A 19,017-nucleotide genomic window follows, 5' to 3' on the forward strand; every position below is an offset into this window, starting at 1 on the left:
AGTGACACACTGAATAGACCAGATAAAATTGATGCTTTTAAATTACAGTGCTAGCAAAAACTATTGAAAGTACCATGACTACCAAAAATAATAGTAATAACCCAGCCAGAATGCTCCTGATAGTGAGGAGAGTGAAACTTCATCCCCCCTCCTTTGGAGATGCTGTCAGGAGAGACAAGTCCTTGAAGATGGACATCATGCTCGGTAAAGTGAAGGGCATCACAAGGAGGGAGACCTTCAAAAAGATGGGTTAACACAGTGGCTGCAGTCATCGGCTCACACATAACAATAGTTGTAAGGGTAGTGCAGGAACTTGCAGTGCTTCATTCTATTGTGCTTAAGGTCACTATGAGTCAGAAGTAGGAAAGCAGCACCTAACCAAGAATGACAATTGTGTAAGCCATTTTGATAATGTAATTACCTACATATGTATATATATATATAGAGAGAGATACCTATATAAGCTTAACACTTAATACTTAACCCCTAGCCCCAAACTCTGGTTTTATTTCTCTAGAAAAACTAGGCTAAGCACAGCCATGTCTGTAATTGTAGCTAAAAAGAACTACAAGCAATTACATAAAGACACCTTAATAAACCTGTTAATCACATCTCTGAATTACAGAGACAGAGAACCTCAATGCAGGAAATTATTAAACGAGAATCTAATTCCAGTTCCTGGGCAATGCAGCCAATCCCAATATGCAGACACTTCTCCAAACCTTAATACAATAGCAACACTTTGCTTTTAGACAACTCTTACACTATTGCAACAATTTCCACATCTGATTTTTCCAATAACACATGAAGGAGGAAGGATAGCTATTATCTCCATTTGGAAACTACAGTATTGAGACAATACAGAGAAATAGCTGGCTTCAATTTGATAGCCAGCGTCAGATCAGAAAATTGGCAATTGGAGGATAGTAGCAGGCTTATATTGCCACTAAACCACTTCTTATATTTTCATGTGCATGAGATCTGTGTGAGGGTCCTATTAGTGTGAAAATTCTTGATGACTTACTTGGGTGGGGCCTGAAATGCTGTATTTCTAGCCAACTCCTACAGATACTACAGTGACCATTACCAATACAACTTTGTAGATCAGCAGGTAATAGATGCTCAGTGAATGCTTATTGGCTTCATGAAATAATGAATGGCCAATGATGCTTTACTCACTTTTTGTATCTCTGCTGTTTTAAATGCCACCAAGTTGGCCCCGACTGCATGGCGACCCGAAGCATATTTGGATCGGTCCACAGGGATGAAGAGGGATTTTCGTTGGCTGAGTTTTCAGAAGCAGCCAGCCAGACTGCTTCCTAGTCAGGCTCAGTTGGAAGTTTGGTTGAAATCTGTTCAGCATCATAGCAACACACAGGGCTCCACTAAGAGATGGTGGTGGCTTTGCATGAGGGCCATTGAGCAGGGACGAAATCCAGTCTGCCCCAGAGCCAGCACTGCCCTTGTGTGCATCCCCAGTGCCTGAGTGATGGATGACCACACGAGAAAGAATCACTGAAGTGATGACTTCATCAAGCTGCGGGGGAAGCCAAGAAGGGCTGACGATGCAGAGCCCATGTCTTCATATTCCATGGACAGGCAATGGACTTCCAGAGCTGGAAAGGCTCTGGGACACTTTCCTGTTTTCACCCTGGCCTCGTCCATAATAAGATATTTTGAGTCCATAATAAGATATTTTGCTTGTCTGATGGTAGTCATCAGAGTGCATTCTTGACATTCTGAGTCTTGGGATGACATCTTGCAGGTACTTCTTTGTGTTTTAAAGACATTGTCGTCCTGAAACTCCCTGCCAAGGCTCGGTGAAGTAACTAGTTTCAGCATTCTAATTTTTGCTCTGGGAAAAGGCTCGGCATAGTCCCAAGTCTCTTGGACAGAGCTGAAATGAGAACCCAACCTTTCTGCCTCTTATACCAGCACTTGGCACTTAGCTGTGCCTCCAGGGTGTTTTGTTTGGTTTCATTGTGTGGGAATATATATATATATATATATATATATATATATATATATATATATATATATATATATATATATATATATATATATACTAATTCCTTCATCTGCACAACTCTTTTATGCAGTGGATGGGGAGTTGTACTTCAAATTAAATACTTCATTGTTCTGCACTGAATTTTGAAATCAAGGACTTTATTAAGAGTAAGGGATGACTGTAGCCAAGCTTAATTAAAATTCTCTCAATAATTGGTGAGCTAGAAAAACATAGCCCACATTAGACCATTTCCCAGATTCCCTCCTCTCACGGTCCAGGCTTCAAGACACCTGGACACTTTGAATCTATCTCAAGAAAGCACGAAAGCACCTGTCACTTATGAATGAATCCATTGCTGATAGCTCCCCAAACTCCTGGCAGCAATTAAATTGTGCAGGAGTGAGGTTGAGGTGAAGAAACAATAAGCAGAATGGAGAAGGCTGGGCGAACATGCCTCTTCTCTTCTGAGGATTTAGCCCAGCTGGGCCACCTACTTCCTCGTGGTTGCAACCAACCTTCCTCATACAGCGTGGGGCCACTTGACTTCTCCCTGGGGGCCATTCCCTAGGACATTTCCCAGGAGGCAAAGGGAATCCAGAACAGAGAACCATGTACTTTTCCTTTGTGAAGATGAAGAAAGATGGAAAATAACTGGTTTTCCCCCAAAAAGAGAACTGGATATTCGAGTCATTGAAAAGTCCAGGAGCAATTAGGGTGCGAGGTAGTACTGATGAAGAACACAGTTTTCCTCCAGATCCTGGATGCTTCCTCCCCCCAACTACCATCATCCGAATTCTACCTTGCAGGGTTGGATAGGGCAGAGGCTGTACATTGGTACATATGGGGGCTGGAGGCACAGGGAATCCAGGGTGGATGATACCTTCAGGACCAAGGGTGTGAGGGGCGATGCTGGGAGAGTGGAGGGTGAGTGGGTTGGAAAGAGGGAACTGATTACAAGGATCCACATGTGACCTCTTCCCTGGGAGAGGGACAGTATAGAAGGGGGGGAAGGGAGACTCCAGATAGGGCAAGATATGACAAAATAACGATGTATAAATTACCAAGGGCACATGAGGGAGTGGGGAGCAGGGAGGGAGGGGAAAAAAAGAGGACCTGATGCAAAGGGCTTAAGTGGAGAGCAAATGCTTTGAGAATGATTGGGGCAGGGAATGTATGGATGTGCTTTATACAATTGATGTATGTATATGTATGGATGGTGATAAGAGTTGTATGAGTCCCTAATAAAATGTAAAAAAAGAAAAGAGGAGAAAAAAATGATTAGGGCAAAGACTGTACAGATGTGCTTTATACAATTGATGTATGTATATGTATGAACTGTGATAAGAGTTGTATGAGCCCCTAATAAATTGTTTAAAAAAAAAGAAAGAAAATCATAGGATTTACTACGCTGGGAACAGCACAGCCAAGAGAATGGCATGGCATTGTCAGAAAGGTTTTGCTGGACCCATCATGAAATACAGTACTCACTGTGATAAGATTATATCTGCCTTCAAGGAAATCCAATCAATACAGCTATTATCAAGCATTACTTGAACAATCCAAGTGCAGCCAAGTTTAGCATATCAATATAGCACTAATAAATACAAATTATATATATTTTTTAAAGTCCAGGAGCAGACCTGGTTTCCACTCCATTGCTTCAAGCAATATACAGCCCCCCTTCAGCATCCGAAGGGTGCACCCTCAGGCTTTCAAGACAACTTCCACGCCCATCAGCTCTACCATGTACCAAGCTCAGTAGTTTCTATGATAAGAAAGTGTCTGGTTTACTGGTGGCTTTCTCAAAAGCCCTGGATTCGCTCTGATTATATGCAAGTAGCTCAGTGTGCTTATTCATAGCTAAAACCATCCAAGCAGCTACAGACTGTGTGCTCTGAACACCAGGCAGCTGCACTATGGAGTGGAGCCCCACTAAAAGGATGCTTGAGGTTCTGTTACAAAAAGAACAAGGAGCAATGGTGAGTAAACCACTGAGTGGGCTGAGGTCAGCATGCTACCATGAAATGTGTCTGACTCCTTCATTTTATTCTCTTTTCTCTCTCTCTCATTATCTATGACTTAATATAATCTTTACTTATTATCACTGTACAATTGCGCCTACCGGACCCATGATGATTTGTTAGGGGCTGGCTACCCTGACGGACACTATTTCTGATAACGGACTCTAATCTCAGAGGAGGCGGCCACCGTCTTCTGGGAAAACAGCCATTAAACCCCTCTGCAGCCCAGCTGCACTCACCTGTGACGGCTGTTTTTGTCTTTCTTTGCATCCAAGTCCTAACTTGATAACTTCACCATGCCAGAGTGTGTGCTGAATGCATTATCCAGTCTATCTGCTCGGATCAGCGCACACACCTCTGAAGATCGGTTTTGTCCGCACGCCATGTTCAGTTGAGCCCGCTAGACCTCTGAGGTGGCATGGCAGTTGTAGCAGAACTGAGACATAAGCAGGGTTTGGTTTTGGAGTCTGTGTGGTAAATCACTAGGAGAGCTGGCTACATTTTCATGGATTTGCCTCCCAGCGATGCTTTCCTTGTTTTATGGAAGATCACTTGATGCCTTTGGACCTTATTTCCCGCATCCGTAATGTAAGAAAGATGATATTGCCGCTGTCGTGTTGGCTTCTAGCAAGCCTGCGGGGCAGAGTAGAACTGCCCAGAGCATTTTCTTGGCTGTGATCTTTACAGGAGCATGTCACCACGTCTTTGTCCCAGGCCGCCACGGGGTGCCGTCTAACCATCAGACTTGTGGTCACCACCTGCAAGGCTCCTTGAGAACGAGGATACCTGCTCTGATCTATGTCCTATCTTTCGGGGCTATTGTGAAGATCAAAATGAGGCAGAGTCAGGTAGCATGATGGCCATGATTACCCCTTATACAGTCAAGAAAAACTACAGGCAGTCGCTCACTTCCAGCTCAGACATCCTTTTCTGCCAGTTCCCAGCACACTTCAGCCAGCCAGGGGCTCAGTCTGCTTTCTCTCACTGAGAGGTGAATCTGCATTGCATGCCCCATGTCCATGCCCCATGTCCATGGTACCCAGCCACCTCCTGCAGATCCTTCATTTTCAGCTTCCCACCATCCTGCTCTGCGAATCTGATGGCCAACCCTGGGGGGACAGCTTGTCATTCTCTGGGTCCCTGTTCACCGCCCAGTACACCATGATGCATAGTGACCTTGTGTCGTTGCTGTTACTCTTTTCATTTTTCGGCACTTATACCCACAGGACTGGAATGGCCTTCTCAGCCCTGACCGTCAGAATGAGCAAGTGACAGAATGCGCAGCGTCAACTATGATGTCCACCCTCTTGGTGTCTTATTTTTTCCCTGACTCATGTGGCTGAATTCCTATAAAACTCAGCACAGTGGAAAGAATTTGGACAAGTGTTCACACCTCTTTTTGGAGCTCAACCTAAACATGCATAGCAGCAAACATTTCTGTCATCTTATTATCCTTCCTGTGAGGTGCTGACAAGTTGACTTGTAACTTTTAGCAACCTCAGGTGGTTGAGTAGAACAGCTGTGGAGGGGGTTTCGGGCTGGACCCCATATAGGGGCAGATCACAAACTTCACCAATCTGTCTGTGAGAGATTCCCTGGTGTTCCACAAAGGCTTCTTGTCATCTTAGAGGGTTTTTTTTAAGTTAACATATCTATGATTTAAATAGTCTTAACAAGAATGCCTACTTTCCACGGTAGAATGGGGATATCAGAAAATTAAGAAATTCTACTTTAAGTGAACACAATGCTCTGGACTTCAGTTCAAAACAGAGAGAATATGGAAAAGCCAACTTAAAAAGACTAATTCTAAGCATTTTCCTTATGACAGAGGCTGAGTTGGCTCTTGCACGAAGCCACTTCGTGACTGGTGATTCGGCTCCGATCATCCCTTCTCGAGTCCTCCCAATTTGTCCTGAGAAGCACTAAGGCACGTTGTTAAGACATTTTACCTTGGTAGGCAAAGTTGAAAAACATACTGGTCTGCTGAGAGAGCAATTTTTCAACTTAATAACAGTGTGTCTCCAGCAGACAGCAATACAGATGTTGTCATGTGAATGGGTGTTTCACTGTCAGATAAGGGGCCTTCATTAAACCCATGTGAATAAACAACTTCCCAGCCAGAATCTACTCAGGGTCTCTTGGTAGTTTATAAAATCCATTAAGTTACTGCTCCTGTTTTTTGTGTTTGTTTTTTTCCCCCAATTTGTGATGAATGAATTCAAAAGGTGAATGGGATGCTTTTTTCTAGCCTCGGTGGCCAGGGCTGCCATCGATCTCTGGAGATTTTCCCCAGGAGGGGCCTCGGTGACCCCAGAGTTACAGTGCTTAGCTGCTACTGGAAGGCTGGCAGGCTGAACGCACCAAAGGCGGCAATCTGTTCCCTTAGAGATCAAAGCCTTGACAACCGGTGGTGGGGGGGGGGGGGACAGTTCTACTCTGGACTATTGGTGTGTTGACTCAGCACGGTATTGACTCCACAGCAATGTGTTTGGGTTCAGGGGTTAAGGAATTTGTCCCTCCTGTTCATCACTCTCCTTTCCTTCGACAAGCTAGTTAAACTTGCTGGGTCTCAGTGCTTTTGTTTGTAAAATGATCATCATCTTGATTTGCCTGTGGGGGGTAGCCATTGCGTTCGTCTCTGCATCATGAAAACAAACCAGTCACTGTGGAATGGCATCGGATTCAGGTGTGTCCAAGGAGAGCTGTGCTCCTAGTTGTCAGAAGGAGATCACCCCGTCTCTTTTCTGCTGTGCTCCAAGCGGCCGTCCCTTTGGTGAGCAGTGAAGCACGACCCTGTCTAGACTGCCCAGAGCTTCCCTTGCCCAGCATCATTTCCTTCCTATTTTTTCTCACACCTTCTGGAGATTTGACCCTTCCCTATTCAAATGAACTTACCCAGGAAGGACCACGCACATCCCATCTCCCAAATGAAAAGCGTGACACACACCTGGCCAACCTATAGGTCCAATCCCTCTGGTCACCGTGATTGGTGTAGATTTGGTTATTTGATGCAGAACAAAACCTGTGAGACTGAATCCCAGGACCTTTACTGGAATTGTCGGCTGAGAGAGACATTCCTTCTCTTAGCTTCCAGGATGGATGCCAGAGTTCTAAGGGGCTGCCTCCACTGGAGGGTTTACCTGGGGACAAAGCGGACACAAAGGAAAGCAGAGATTCTAATAAGCCGATTCCACTGAAGGAAGAAAATAAGTGGTTAAACTCTTAAATCGTTAACAGCCACTACACGATATTCACACACAGTAAATCTGTTGGGTCCATTTCAACTTCTAGGACTCCATGCAGCAGAGCAGGCCTGCCCCATGGGGTATCCAACACTGTCATCTTAGGTTGGCAAACCAGCACATCTTAATCCCAAAGAACACCTAGGCGGTTCGAACCACAGACCTTTCCATTAGCAGCGAAGGACTTTTTAAAAAATTTTAATAAATCATTGTGTTGGGGACTCTTACAAATATCTATACATCAATTGTATCAAGCACAGTTGTACCTACATTGCCATCATCATTTCCAAAACATTTATTTCTACTTGAACCCTTGGTATCAGTTCCTCTTTTGTGACCCTGCCTCCCTTGTGAACCCTTGGTCATTTATAAATTATTTTTATTTTCCTCTTTTAAAGCAGCCAAGTACTTAATTACTGCACCTGCAGGTTCCGCTCACCCACTGTGAGTGCCCATAACGATTTGTTAGAGGGCTGTCGTGGTTGTTAGGTGCGGTCGTCAGTAAGTTCTCTAGGTACGGCAGCTCAAAGCACTGCCCAGTACTGCGGCACGTTCACCGCTGTGTCCTGTTGGAGCCCATTGTTACAGCCACTGAGTCGGTCCATCTCAGGGACATCGTCTCCTTTTTGGACGGCCTGCCGCTTTACTAAGCACAATGTCCTTTTCCAAGGACTTTGTCTCTCTTGATAACACGTCCAAATGAGGCAAAGTCTCCCCATCCTTGCTTTCGTTAGTGGAACAGCGAAGGATAGTTTAGGTCTGATACTGCTTAACGTTTCAAAGTGCACCTCTATGTACTAGATATTGCTAGTTTCTGTTCAGTTGATTTTCAACTCAGAGTGGCCTCATACGGCATGGTAGAGCTTCCCACAGGGCTTTCTGGATTATCGTCTTTTCCAGGACAGGTTGGCAAGTCTTTTCTCCTGTGGAGCTGCTAGGTGGATTCAAATGACTTACCTTGGGGTTTAACAGCTGGACAATTAACCATTTCACCACCGAGATGCCTTTCTACTTTGTATTGTTTTCTCTTCTTAAAAAGTAGAGCTGGCAGGACCAAAACTCAGAATCTTCACACTCTTCACTCACTCAACAAGTTTCTCCAGCATCTTTTGGAATTTTCTGTTACTAGGAAGTTATGTGAGGGAGGCAGGCTACATGCCTTATCTACAGACCTGGCTCCATCACTTGTGAAACAGGATAAAAAAGGGGAAGGACCCTTTTTTATCCAAAAGTTCAGGTGGGATGCTACAGACATCCTCTCTAAGCATGCCCACTCCCTTGCTAAAGCAGAATTGACGATGCAGAGCCCTCTCTAGAAAGAGTTTCTGTATGAATGAAACTGAAAAGAATTAACATAGCATATTAGACCTGAATGTGGCTACCGTGACATATTACTCTGAGCACCGTTCTTCTTATTTTTGTCATCTGGGAACATTTAATTTTATTTTGCCCATTTAAATATTGACTTCTTCTATAGAGGTCCCACCAGCAGTCCTTGTGCAGGCAAAAACTCCCATTTAATTTAATAAAAGTTTTAAACATGCAATATTGTTAGGAGGCTACTGATATTTTATTCATACTGCTGATGATTATTTTTAATGTTTTAATTGCCCCCACTGGTGCCCTAAGGCTGCTTATGGGAAAAAACACAATTTTATTAATCAAAACAAAGCATTATACAAATATAAAATGAAACTGATAAATATTAAACAGTGAACTCTCCGGTAAGTTTCTCCCCCAACCTAAAAATAAATTGATGCTAAAGGCCTCGTTTTTGTTATCTACTTTTGAATTGGCCCTGACTTGAAACATGTAACAGAATGAAACTCTGTCCAGTCCTCCATCACCCCCAGTTTAGGTTGACAAATGGGATATTGTGATCTATCAGGGTAGTGGCGTAAGGATACGTTGAGCTGCGATCTGAAAGGTCAGCAGTTCAAAAATCATCAGCCTCTCTGAAGGAGAAAGATGGGGCTTTCTGCTCCTGGAAACAGTTAGAGTCTCTGAAACTCACAGAGGCGATTCTGCCCTGTCCGATAGGGTTGCTATGCGTTGGCATCGACTAGATGGCAGTGAGTTTGGGGAATTTTTGGAAGTCGATCTACAAGCTTTCCTTCCAGCTCCACTGGAATCTGTTGAGCATTATGTCCAAAACAAACACTCAAAGCCACCTCCAGAAACTAAGTGCCAGCTCATAGAGTCATGCCCCGTTCAAGCTTATACAGGGTGTCCAAGACTGCAAAGCCTTATGGGAGCAGACACCCTCATCTTTTCTCCCTCAGAGCAGCGGGTGGATTTAAACCACCAACCTCGTGGTTAGCACCCAGCACCTAACCCACAGCTCCAGCAGGTGATGAGACCAAAAACTAAACAAACTACCATTAAGTCAGTTCTGACTCATAGTGACGATGTCGGACAGAGCAGAACTACCTGTTGTGCTTCTCAGTCTGTAAGTCTTTATGGAAATAGAAAGAATCATGTTTCTCCTGTGGAATAGATAGTGGTTTCAAACTCCTGACCTTGTGGCTAGCAGCCCAGCACATAACCCACTATGCCATCAGAACTCCCCCAGGCGCTTATGTCAGCACACAAGTCTCCACTAGCAGACCAGTGGTGCCATGCATGAGGTGCATTGCTGAGGAATTGAACTCCATCTCCCACATGAAAAGTGAAAATTCAACCGCTGAATCACCAGGGCCCCACGAGCCCTATCCTCCGTGCCTCACTGTGGACCAGCTTAGGAGCAAGCCCGTTAAACACAGCATAGTGAAACCAATGGGCAGGAAGGGTGAGTCATTTGGATCGACTTGGTTTTGCTTCACTTATTATAACTTAGAGACTTTTCTGGAGCAAAAACATCTTTCCCACCATCAAATCACTCTCTTTGAGTTATAGTTGATTTTATAATGGTTTATATTCATCCCATAGATTTTCCAGGGTTGGTTATTGCTGGGTTGTCGGGTTTTTTAAGCTCAGCAGATTTGGAGCATTAGGCTTAAGGCTCTGATGCCCAATCTAAACTTGGGCGTCTGACGGCAATGCATGAGTGATTCGCCGCTCATAAGATAAGAACGAGGGAGCTTGGATCGTTGTGCCAAGCACAGGTTGCGGATTGGACGTCTGGCCCCAAATAATAAAATGCTGCATGAGAGATAGAATCATTCCCCTGCCTTAAATAACAAGTGCATTTCCAGCGAGTATTGGAATTTCATCTTCAATAATTGACCGGTGTGACAGAAAATCTGTTTTTGGGAAAGCGTGTTTGAAATCATGTTATCCAATCTTTCTCATCTCGGGGGCACTTTCCATCTGCTGCCTCGGCCCAGTGCACATGCCAAGAGGCAGGTCCCTCCCCTCCAGCAGGGGATCACCAATATTCTTTAAATTTACTTTATTTCAAAAGAGTCAAGGCAAATCTTCCTCAGAGTGCTTCACAGCCTACAGTGTAGCCTTTCATATGAAATTAAATGCAGAGTCAATAAGCCCTCTGGTTTCTGGTGGAATTCAAAATGGCTTCAAGCTTATTCTAAACAGGGCAGTACCCTGGCAAAGGTACCCTGATCATATAAATCTGTTTGTTTTGCACAGTGCAAATGAACAAATAGATTTATAGCACAAAAATGTGACCAATGGCCCGATTAAATCTTAGGATGTTCTGTTCAGTCTGTGTCTGTCACCCAGAGATTTATGGGAAAAGGAGAGAGAGGGGGCAACAAAAAAAATGTTTCATGTCGGCCAAGTGGCATTTCTCTCCAAGGAAAATGTCAATGATCACGTGTTAGGCAGATAAAGGGGTTTTTATTTCTCCAATAAAACAGATGAGGGTCACACATGACTGGAGAGAAAGGCCCCGTGGCATCCTTGCAAAGGCCATGGCTGTGTCACCAGCCAACTGGCTTCTAAAAGAAAAAAAAAAAGCCAGATCGTTCTGCCATGGTACAGGCAAGATGTCATCATTCTTAAACTATGTGCATGGCTGATTCCATTTTTGAAAGCATTTGTTATGGATAATCCAAGGAGGCTATATCTCCCCAGCAGGAAATCAAATGTTTTAATTAGATGAGGAGGCCATGCAGGGTGGGGAACCAAGCATCGGATTGATAGTGACTTGACCAAGTTCTGGGACAGATGCGACTGCCAGCCAGCTCTAGCCTGTAGCAACTCACTTGGCCTCTGCTTCTTCTTCCATGAGAGGAGGTTGACCAAATGACCCCCGACATCCCTTCTTCCTCTCCCATCCTCTGAAACAGCAATCAGAAAGCCGTTTATCCGTAGATCTTCATCAAACGAACTCAGTATTTTAGAACTGCCCTGCCCAATGCAGTAGGCAAAAACCATCTGTGCATCTTCTCATTTAAATATAAATTAATTAAGCAAATGTTGGAGTGAGGTACTGCAGTCACACGAAGCAGTACTGAGTGTTCAAAAGCCGCGTGTGCTGGAGGCTACGGTACCAGGGCTGATAATGGAGCATTTCCGTCATCCCAGGAAGCGCGGGCTGATGAAGATTAGTGTCCACCCCCAGGAGCCTGCTAACATAACGGGGATGTGATAAATGTTTGTGGAGTGGATGCATCGAAATATGAAAACAGAGTAAATCCAGTACTAGCCCAACAAAGTCTAACAACTGAAAAAAATAATTATGTGTGTATTCAAAATGAAAATACAAGTGTATTTTGTTATGACATTCTTATTGAAGCCACACTTGAAATGTCATGTATTGTTCTTCTCTATGCAATTCAGGAGAGATAAGCTATCAATAAGAGACCCTGGTGACACTGTTACACATTGGGTTACTAACTGTAAGTTCAGCAGTTCAAGTCCACTAGCCTCTCCATCAGAGAAAAATGAGGCTGCCTGCTCCTGTAGAGATTTACCATCTCAGAAGCCTTGTATAAGGTTATTATGAGTCAAAACCAATGTAAAGACAGTGGGTTCCATTTTAAAAGCATTTTCATTGCCCCCCAAAATAAAAAAGGGTTATAAAGGACATCAGTACACTTTGTGGAAAGTTAAACAGTTAGGGGTCCATCCCACCACGCCCCCACAGCTCAAGTGTGACATTTGACCTTCAGAGGAGACAGTGTAGCAAGTTTGTACCCTCAGAAACAGTATGCACAAAAGAGGATGTGATTTCCAAATCTACATGTGGAAATGGAATTTTTCCAAAGTGCGTCTAATGGCCAATAATCGCCATGATTTGAATCTATCTGAGCACCACTGATGGTCTCTTTGCTTTGTGACTTCCCGGTGGAACGGCAGTCTGTTAACTTGTACTGGGAGACTCTCCAGGAATTGCCACCGTGTGCAGCAGCCACGCACTCATTCTGCCCTTTAGCCTTTTCGTCATTTGGCTTGTTGTTGCTGCTCTTGCTGTTGTTTATGCTGCTGCTGCTGCTGCTGCTGCTGCTGCTGCTGCTGCTGCTGCTGCTGCTGCTGCGAGGTGCCATCGAGTAAGTTCTGATTGATTTATAGCGACCCCTAGGTACAAGAGATCGAAATGCCCTCAGGTCCTGTGCTGTTCTCACAATGGTCGCTGTGCTTGAGCCCCTTGTTGCAGCCACTGTCTCAGTCTTTCTGTCTTTGCTCTTTGCCCGGCACCTCTACTTCACCAGCACGCCCCTCTCTTGGCAGCATGTCCAAAGTATGTGAGACAAAGCCTTGCCTCTAAGGAGCATTCTGGCTTAACTTCCTTCAAAACACATTTGTTTATTATTTTGACAGTCCACGCTACTTTGTATATTCTTTACCAGCACCACAATTCAAGCTCTTCCATTCTTCTCTGGTCTTCTTTATTCAATGTCCAATTTTCACATGCAGATGAGGCGGTTGACTTCCTGATTGTAAACCATGTACTATTCCCTTGTTCTGTTCCCACAACTGCCTCTGGGTCCATGGGCAATTTCCTCATGAGCTCCATGAGGGGTTCTGGCATTCCCCTTCTTCTCAAGGCTGTCTGTAGTTTGTTTTGATCCTCACCGTCAAATGCCTTGGCATGGTCAATACAACACATGTCAACACTGTTTCTGGTACTCTTTGCTTTCCGTCAAGCTCCATCTGACATCAGTAATGAGATCTCTCATCTGAAGTCCTCTTCTGAACACCTCTTGGCGGCTCCCTATCAATAGATTCCTACAACCATTTTTAAATTGTCTTCAGCACAGTTTAAATTGTGTGTGATCTTAATCATATTACTTGATAAATTCCACATTCTGTTGGGTCTTCTTCCTTTGGAATGGGCACAAGGATGAATCTCTTAGAGTCAATTGTCCAGGTTGTTACCTTCAAGATTTCTTGCCTTAGATGAGTGAGTGCTTCTAATATATCAGCTTGTTGAAACCTTTCCACTGACATTCCACCAATTCCTGGAGCCTTGCTTCGTCTTAATGCCTTCAGGGAAGTTTCGACTTCTTCTTCCCATGAATCGGTTCTTTACCATATGCTACCTCTTAAAATGGTCGAACACAGACCAATTTTTTTATACGGTTACTAACTTGGTCAAACAGTTGGAATTAATTCCAATTCATAGAAACCGTGTAGAACCAGGCAGAGCTGCCCATCTTTCTCCTCCAGAACAGGGCTGATCCGTTCTAAATACCAACCTTCAGATTAGCAGCTGAATGCTTAACTAAGATGCCACCAAGCAAACTTCATATCAGCTTCAATTATCAACAACCCTAATAACTATTGGGGTTAAGTGGTAGCCAAAGCCTATTCATTTGGCCTTCTGTGAAGGGGTACTTCTTTCACCAAGTCCAGTTTATTTTTCAAGGTGCTTCAAAGGGTGATTAGTGTTCACCAAGGTCTTTTTCTTTGTCCCGGTTTGGCTGACCTTTCCAGAAGGTTGTCACTTCTCTCTTTCCAGAAATATCAATGCTTTTTTAAAGGAGATTATTCCTTGTAAAGTGAAGCAATATTGAAACTGGAGAGTTGGGGTTCTGGAGCGAGACACTGTGTGATATTTGTTAAGATACTTGACAAATCCTAAGCCCCATTTGAAAACAAAGACTGGTGGCATTTTAACTGAGGGTGAGACCTAAGTCATAAGGCGTCAGCCATGCAACCACGGAGGGAGAGGTGAGGGAGGAGGGGGCGATGAGTAATCTAGGGAAGAGATACGGCGCTGCTAGTGCAAAGACCCTCAGGGAAAAGATTTTCAAGCACAAGGGGAAGGACCAGGCTGGAGGCATTCCAGAGCTGAAAGCTTAGGAAGGAGGATGTGCATCTTAGACTTTACATGGCTCGTAGCCCAGTGACTCCATTAGCTGGTAAATGAATTCTCTCTGTTAGAACTTTCTCTGCAAGTTTAACCTATGTTCTGATATTCCTAACTACACCCAATCATTTTGTCACATTTTGTCACAAGCAAAAGCTCTGTGCACCCAAGTAACTTCACTCCCCATCTGGGGTCTCTGTTTCTCAGTTTTGTAATGGCAAACTAGTGTGACAGTCCTTGAAACGCATTAGATATGTTCACCTTTCCCCCAGCAGCCAATTATCCATCTCATTCATCTCTGCTTAGAGATTCCTCTGATTCATCTGTATCCGTCTGCCGCCAAGCTAACAAAATTGAATCGCCTTTTTTCCCCTAACAACAGTATTCTCCAAGGACAGGGGGACAATCTCCCCTACATGCTGGGACTTGGTGTTTGCTTCTGCACCGTCCTAAACAGACTGTTTGTTTTCTGTTACTGGGTCCCATTACTAAATCAAATCTCCTCTCTGTCCACTGCTTCCACCCCATCTTCACAGCTAGCTTTCCAGGACATTCGGCTCTTGCCCACTTGTTGTCTGTTTCAGAGATCCTCTCTGCAGGTGGCCTTGCAGTTTCTTTCCAAGTTGAACCACAACTTACATGCTGCCATTTTTTTTTGTCTGGAATCACTTCTCAATTATTTCTTTGTTTGATGGTATTTGGGGACTCCAGCCGGGTGTGAACATCTCATCCTAAAAGAATAACATTGAAAAATCTTACCCAGGAAACATGCATGCAGCTTTCCCTGAGACTGGGCAGAAGATTTTGAGACGACCAGATCTCCAAAGACCACATCTGTGGACCTGGAGTTGGGTCTCCATTCTAGGGGGCCTTCAGCCAGTCGTTTTCTGCTTCTGGTGCTCAGCTTCATCGGCTATAAAATGGGGCTAACACACTGCATGTGATAGCTAATGGTATATGCCAACTTGGCTAGGCTGTGATTCTTGGTGCGTTGGCAGATGCTGGATGTACTTTTCTTCTCTGTTGTGATGTAATGCAGTCACTTTCCATGAGGAGATCTGATTGATGAACTAATCACCAGAAGTGGAAGACACGTCCTTAGCAGTGTGGCCTGCTTACAGTATCATGATGACTATCTGGCCCCACTTCTTTGCTCGCAACATCATATTCTTCGCTTCCTAGGGAGTCTCCAGCCTGTCACGAGAACTGCCAGCGCATTCAACTTGACAGACTACACTCCCATGAGCAAAGAGAGGTTTCTAGGCTGCAGGCTGATCTATGGATTGGGGATTTTCTAGCCCCCACAATTGCATGAGTCATTTCCTCTAAGTAAATTTATATTTTAAAAATTTCCACATTTATGGCAATAGCAAGAAGTTTACTATCTGACTATTCTGTGAATTAATAATGTACATTTGTCAATAACAGATGACAAGGGATAAAGCAAACGTAGCACTGGGGCTGGGATGCTTAAGGTCACGTGTCAACGGGGCTGGGCCATCATTCTCGATGGTATGGCAGCTGTATGATGATACAACTTTCCAGTTATGCATGATGCAATTTTTCCAGTTGTATAATGATACAGTCAGACTTCATTTTGTGATCTGGTGAGCTCTGAGTGGAGTGCTTTTAGTGGGATGACAAGTAGTCTTATTTCTATGGCAACCCCAATCACTGGGAAGCAACAGTGTGGATGTTGTTGAGGAGCCCTCATCTTCCCTCAGTAGGAACAAATGTCTTCATTTGATTAGTAGGACGCTGTGTTCACCCAGTGCCTTCACCAAGCCTAGCACTTCTGCAGAGACAGCGAGCTCTCCTTTCCAGCCAAGCTCTTAGATAAAGCACAGTTCACTCTGGACTGGTACAGAAAAGAGACCTCCCTCCTCCTTTCCAAAGTCTCTGGTCACCACTGTGAGCAGAGGAGTTAAAGGGAGAGACAGGCTGCCCCGGGAGTATGCAGAGGAAGAGGTGGCGGCACAGGGGTTGAGTATTTCAGCTCTTCTTGCCCTCTGGAAATAATTCCCTTCTTGTTTATGATGCTACGGGGTTTTTTTAAGTGCTCATTTTTCCTCTCTAGTACTCAACACAGTTTGTAATTAAATAGATGCATGAGCATGTGATTAACTCCTATGTCTCCCACCAGACTATGAACAGAGCACCCCAAAGGCCGAAGCTCTCTAGTTTTCATCATTCGGATCTAGCATCCTCTTCACTGCCTGCCGAGTAAAGGATCCTCAACAAATATTGAGCATGTGGCTGAGTGAGTGAGTGAGACGATGGATCTTGGAAAGCCTTATTGAGAGGTTTAGAGCATCTTTGAAATGCAGAGGCACTGTTCTCAGGGTGATTTGCGTGGGATTTTTAAATTTTTCTTTTGTAGCTAACTTGGTTTGGGTAATGGGGGTGGGGGTGGAGACAGAATGAATGCCAAGATATGACTGTGTTTCTGAGTCTGCCATGCATCAGCTGTGGCCTGTCCTGGAGCGTGAAGACCCTGCTCCCCGGCTCTCCTGTTGTACAACAGGATCAACCCTGAAACGACAAGCGAAGCTGCGCTCCGTGAAGTATTTTCCCATGGCCCATAGAAATGCTTTCATGCTCTCTCCATATTAGCTCTGTCTACATGGCTGGAGACAAAGAGGAAAAAGACAATCAGGGATATATATATATATATATATATATATGCAGGGATTGATGTGCCCACACTTTATTCTTCTTTCTAATCACAAGGGTTCTAAACCGATTAAACACAAACATAGCTTCTGATTATGGTGGCTTTGTGGGCCCAAAGCATTCATTACCCTGGCTGCTGTGGTAATTCCATCCAACAAATATTTGTGGAGTTTTAGCACAGGCTTCCTGTGAATGCCAGATCCAGCTCAGGAGGTGGAGCAGGCAGGGAAGGCTGGCCACACATTAAGAGTTTCTCCTTGGAGATCGCAGGATACGCAACAAAAGGGAATAAAGGGTGGGAAATTAAAAGACTGTGTTTGAGACAGGACATCCCTTCTCCAGCGTCAGGGGCACCCAGTTAAACACATCCTCACCTTGAAACTGGCTTGGCTGGTGCCTCTATGTGAGACATAGTCAAAAGTTTGGCAAGTCATAATACTTTCTGTCCCTTGGACCTCAAGAGCTGACTAGAACTTCCGACAGAACTGCTTTGGTTTTACCACTGGGGGCAAGTGGTCAGACTCCTGAGGAGACGAAGAGTCCCTGTCAACATAACGACAAACAAGAAAAGAATAAAGATATTTTCAGACTGGTTTGTCCGACTTGGTGCTGACTGTGGGTGTGTGCTAGGAGCCAAAACAATAATTCATAGGGTGAAATTTTCACTCATTTATTCTACAAACATGTTTTGAGAACCCCTACTATTGACTCTAGGTCCTGAGCTGTCAGTTATACTCCATCAATAAAAGGGCTTGGGCTTTGCCTAGAAGTACACTATCTAGTGGGAAGATGCATTAGCACAAAAGGCAAACACAATACAGTGTGTCAGGTAAACAGAGCTTTAAAGAGATAAATCCACTGTGGGCAATGCCCTCGGACACAGAATGACCCAAAGGGCAAAGCAGAACTGCTCCTTCGGGTTTCCAAAGCTGTAAATCTTTGTGGGAATAAACAATCTCGTCTTTCACCCACAGAGTGACTTGTGGGTTTAAACCACCGTCTTGCTGGTGAGCGGCTCAATATTTTAACCCAATACATCACCTGGCACTCCTGAATAGAGGTCTAAGTATGTGTGAAACCTTAGGGACTGGCATTGAACGCAGTCCCCAGATATTTAATACCACTCAGCACATAATAGCAGTCCCTGAGTGGTGTGAACTATTTATTCTCTCAGATACTAATCAATATATTGGAGGTTCAAGTCCATCTAGAGGTCCCACAGAAGAGACACCTGACAATCTACTTCCTAAAACTTAGTCTTGAGAACCTTTTGGAGCCCTGTTCTACTTTGACATACATGAAGCCGCTGTGACTCTGAATTGACTGGATAAATATCTTTGATTGGTTTTAAAACTATGTTGAACAAATATTTGGTGGCTGCATGAAAGGATGAATAGATGTAGACTTCTCAGGGGATTTAGTAGATAAGGTCAGTCTTAAAAACTTGATAAGGCTGTATCGGGATTTCTCCATGCCAAAAGAACAAATACAAAATCCCAGGTGAAAAGGTCCTGGTCCACACACAAACACCAGTCTCTACAGTCCTGAGACCAGAGAATTAGATGGTGCCCACCCACCAATACCAACTGCACTGAGAAGAATCCCATGAGAAGGTCCTAGATAAAGTAGGAGAAAAAGGTGGAACAGAATTCAAAATCATGAAAGAGGCCAGGCTTAGTGATTGGCTAGTGATGTCATATTGCCCTGCTCATTCTCTCTGGACAAGCAATCCCTCAGACGACCAAGGCAGTGCCTTGGCTGGTGTCTAAGGTATGCCCCATAGTCACCCTTCAGGTCTGGAACTGAATGCACCCCTGTGGCAGCATAGTCAACCCCCAAGGCAAAAAACAGCATTTA

The sequence above is a fragment of the Tenrec ecaudatus genome, chromosome 5, assembly GCF_050624435.1.
Source record: "Tenrec ecaudatus isolate mTenEca1 chromosome 5, mTenEca1.hap1, whole genome shotgun sequence".
In the NCBI taxonomy this organism is placed as follows: Eukaryota; Metazoa; Chordata; class Mammalia; order Afrosoricida; family Tenrecidae; genus Tenrec; species Tenrec ecaudatus.